This window comes from Echiichthys vipera (assembly GCF_963691815.1).
Source record: "Echiichthys vipera genome assembly, chromosome: 17".
Classification (NCBI taxonomy): domain Eukaryota; kingdom Metazoa; phylum Chordata; class Actinopteri; order Perciformes; family Trachinidae; genus Echiichthys; species Echiichthys vipera.
In genome coordinates this window covers 5,532,924-5,537,923 of record NC_139842.1, presented here as the reverse complement: position 1 = coordinate 5,537,923, position 5,000 = coordinate 5,532,924, and positions in this window count along the sequence as shown.

Genomic DNA, 5,000 nt, shown 5'->3' with positions numbered 1-5,000 from the left:
TACATGCAATTAAGGAGAGATGTCAGAGCGAGGGGGCTGCCAGTGACCAGCGCCCCGAGCAGTTTGGGGGTTCGGTGCCTTGCTCAACAGCAACTCGGCAGTGCCCAGGAGGTGAACTGGTACCTCTCCAGCCACCCGTCCACACTCCATACATGGTCCACACAGGGACTTGTACCAGCGACCCTACGGTTCCCAGCCAAGTCACCTATGGACTGAACTACTGACGCCCCTAACTAGCCAGCTACTAGACGTAATGCTTCATCCACACACTGCTGTCAGAGCGTGGAAAGCACGTTACTACCATGAGACGAGTGACAACTTTGTATGCTACACTGGTTACTGAAAATGATCCAGAAAGGCAGTGCTGGGGCTAACGCTAGCTAACTAGCAAGCCAGCGGCGGGGAGTGAGGAGGAGGGATCGGTCACCTTACGTCACTCGAGCGTTCATTTTGGCGGGGCAAGACAAAAAGCAAAAGTAGTCTTGAAGTTATTGAGTTCTCTGGAGAGCCTCCCAGTGGGCCGTTCCTGTCAGGGAGTCTCCAGAAAACGCCACATGTTAAGCGTCTTGTCTTTTATACATTATTATTCATTAAATGTGTTCAGTCTGCACATTCATACTGCTGCATGGATTCATAAGGCTTCAGTAGTTCCACACATAAACAGACAGCGCGCCTCTGTGATGGCTCCTTGGAATGCAAACCAAACCACATATAACGATTTCCCTGCTGATATTGTCCTGTCCATTTCATCATTTTTATCTTCTTCTTCTCTTCTCTACCAAGCTTTTCACTCCACTTATTCCCCCTTTTTCATCTCCTCTCCTCTCATCCTGCCCTTCTAATGGTCTCCTTCCCATTCCGCTTTCTATCTCCCCTGAAGTCAATTCATCATCATGTTTTCACACTCCTCCTCCTCTCTTTCATCCCCGACTCATCTCTCATCCGCCTTTCCTCTCCCACTTCATTTTTTGATGCGAGGATTATCTCTCAGGTTTTCTATTTTCCATCTGCTCGCTTCACCTTTTTTCTTCTTGCAGTCTCCCGTTCCTCCTCTGCTCCTGACTCCCCCCCCCCCCACATCCCTCTCCTTCTTACCCTGTCCCTGCTCTCATTTGTCTTCTGCTCACCCTCTTCTTTGCTACTTCTTTTATCTTTTCAAATCCCCTCTTCCTCGCTGCTTTCCACTTTTTCCAACTCACCTCTCCTTTACTTCAAGGGATGTGTGTCTCCGTGGCATCAGGTCACAGCTCAGCACACAGTAATCTTATTGGCTACTCTTTATTTCCTGTAAGAAATGAGAGAGAGAGAGAGAGAGAGAAAGGAAGGAGAGAGAGAGAGAGAGAGAGTGAGAGAGAGAGAGTGAGAGAGAGAGAGAGAGAGAGAGAGAGAGAGAGAGAGAGACACTTAATTATGGTAATAATGAATTCACCTGAATAGAATAGAGTATTCAAAGACATGCAGGTGTTCGGTTCATTGATGACTCTAAAAATTGCCCGTAGGTGTGAATGGTTGTCTGTCTCTGTTCGTCTCTATGTGCCCTGTGTACCCCGCCTCACGCCCGATGTCAGCTGGGATCGGCTCCAGTACCCCCCGCGACCCCGACCCCGGGATAAGCGGTTGAAGATGAATGAATGATTAATAATCGTGAGAAAATTAGAAAAAAGAGACGTAGAGGACAAACTGTAAAGAAAGATGGAAAAAAAAGAGATTAAAGAGAGACCTTCCTGTTCTGCCTGCGATATCACGTGCAACTTACTTACTGGATGTTGGACACGCTGATTTCACAGTTCTCTTTAACAGCATGCAGCTCAGCACAACAGTTCATCTCACATCCAAAATGCCCTGACACAACTAAAACACTTGATGAAGTCTCATGATCCCCTCTGGTAAACACTGACAATGTCACAACATCGGTGTCATTACCCCGATATTGACCTGGAACACACTAACAATCATTACAATATGTGTCACTGTCTTTGAACTATCTTTTATTCATGTATTTGACATAAAACAGGATTTTCTTACAGTGCGCCTGTTCCAAATGTTATCATTGAATGGCGATTATCAGTGGTTCAGTGGCTATCAGCCTACACGCACCAGTAGGTCCAGGATGTTATTATCTAGTTACAAGGTAACAGTCAATAGGTGTTTTTATCATACCACATACACACAATTAAGTCACATCATGTGTCCACACGATGCTGGGCAGCACATTAACATTAATTATCATAAACCTGTTCAAGCCACAATAAAGTTTTAATCTGAGTTTTTTTGTGCTTTTACTTTGACTGACAATGCTTCGGTACATTTAATAACAGAAAATCACTTTTGATACGTTAGTACAGTACATTTCTGATACTTTAAGACTTTGACTTTTTCTAAAAGGTGACTTTAACTTCTACCAAAGTTATTTTCTTGTAAGATACTTTTACTTTTACTCAAGCACTTTATAAAAGACAGCTATTAAGATACCTCAAAGACAAATAGGACAAATACCCCCCCATCACCCCCCATCACCCCCCAATCTCTCTCCTGCACTCCAGGGACTCAACACACTGATCTGGAATTGATAAGGAATCGCATCGATAATAAGAACTGACAATGGTATTGGTATTGATAATTCCCATCCCTACTGTATTAGCAACTGTTAATTACTTGGGTAAAACTTGGGCGACTGTGGCTTAGTGGTATAGAGTGGGTCGTCCTCCATTCAAGAGATTGGCAGTACGATCCCCAGTTCCCCCGGTCCACATGTCAAAGTGTCCTTGGGCAAGACACTGGACCCCGAATTGCTCCCTGTGCTGCGCATGGGTGTGTAAGTGTGGTGTGAATGGTTACATTAGATTAGATGGTATGAAGATGATCAGTGTGAATGTCTGTGTGAATGGGTGAATGTGACAAAACACTGTGAAAGCGCCTTGAGTAGTCAGAAGACTAGAAAGGTGCTATAGAAGTACAAGTCCAACTTTGTGTTAACCTCCTATATTTAGCCTTCATAAGCAGTATATAAACCATCAGGTGGCTGTGTGGTTCACATCTTTGTTAAAAATGGCAACTAATCTGGTCAGATAAGGAGTGGTTGACATGCTAGTACAGCAGATGCAATCATATGCAAATATTTTGTGCATACAAACACCCGTTTATCATTTGATATGGTTACAGCTGTGCATGATCAATCATTCACATTTGAAAATGCCATTATAACTGATTGCAACTACATCATAGTGTGTTATAAACCATTCACTGAGTTAGTTATGACAAGCGTTCACCCACATGTTGTCTACTGTCAGAATATTAAAATGTTGTAAATGTTATATAAATATTGTTTGTGTGGTATCAAATTTGTTTTTGATTAGATGTATCTATATGTGTGTGCATACCGGACAGTTTTCATGTAAGTGTATCTGGTTTCGTAAAAAAGATTATGGCTCATCTGGTTACTTTACTGACTACCAGCCTTTTGTCATCAACTTACTTACTCATGCACTCTCACTGAAACAAACATATAAATACATATAATATGTAGTCCCCGTTTATTTGCATCAGAACCTGTACCATCTGCTGAAACACACACCCTGAAGCCGTGCATCGGTGCTGTGCAGAGCTGTTATAATGTCAAGAGCATATCAGCATTAATGTCTGAGCTGCACACTAATCAAAAAATACTACAGTCTCATGTCAAACAGAAACAAAAGTGTTAAATGCAACATTATAATGCGTATCTAATGTTGTGTGTAATTTTATATTCATTCATCAATATGAAAGAGAAAACTCAACCTGTGTGTGATTGTGTGTTTATCCTCTTAAAACGTTTTAAATGAATCATTGGACTTGTTATGAAAAGCAGCAATTGTCTGTGTGTGTGCGTGCATGAATGTGTATACCTGTGAGTGTGTGTGTGTGTGTGTGTGTGTGTTACCATGGCTACCTCAGCGCCATATATTTCCCTACCAAAGCAGCAGGGAGCCTCAGACTGCCATCTATCTCTCTCTGCAGCCGCTCGGTGTGTGTACGTGTGTCTGACCTCCTGATGAACCAGCCTCCGATTGCTAAGCCATCATCACTCTGCAGCACACACACACAAACACACACACACACACACACACACACACACACACACACACACACACACACACACACACACACACACACACACACACACACACACACACACACACACACACACACACACACGCGCGCACACCCACACACACACACACACATACACACACACACACACACATGGACGTGTATGTGATATTAAACTTACAGTTTGTATGAACATGATGACACACACACACACACACACACACACACACACACACACACACGTACACACATAACAGTGTGAAGGTGATGTGTGTTTAATGGGTTCCAGTTCTTTTTAATCTGCTGCACAGATGGAAGAAACAGAGAGAGTGTGTATGTGTATGTGTGTGTGTGTGTGTGTGTGTGTGTGCGTGTGTATGTGAAAGAAAGAAAGAAAGAATGAATATATGAATGAGAGGAAGAAAGAAAGAAAGAAAGAAAGGGAGAAGGGAACGAAGGAAAGTGGATTACAGGCTAGATGAAGGGAGCTCAGAACCCAATGAAAACAGAGAACGAGCAGACGAATATATGATAAAGAATATGTGTCAGTAGCAGCCGTTTCTTGCCCGCAGGGAGCCCGCTGAACTTTTCAACTCGCTTCTTTCCTCTGTTGCTTTTTCTGTGCTCTGCCCTGTTTCAAAGGTAGAATGGATCTGCATCCAGTTAAGACTGATAGAGATGGGCTGTAATATAACAGAAAAGGTTTTTGAAGCCTGGCGTTTGGCTTTTCCTCTTCCATCGCAGAACATTCAAATTGCAACCCAATTTACAATTTACACCCAGTGCCAATACAGAAGAGACTATCCTCTTCCAAAAATGACACCTTTGGTCATTTGTACAAGCAGCTTATTATGACCCATATTTACATTTATAGTGGCACCAACCTGTGATAATTATGACGGAAGTAAAGA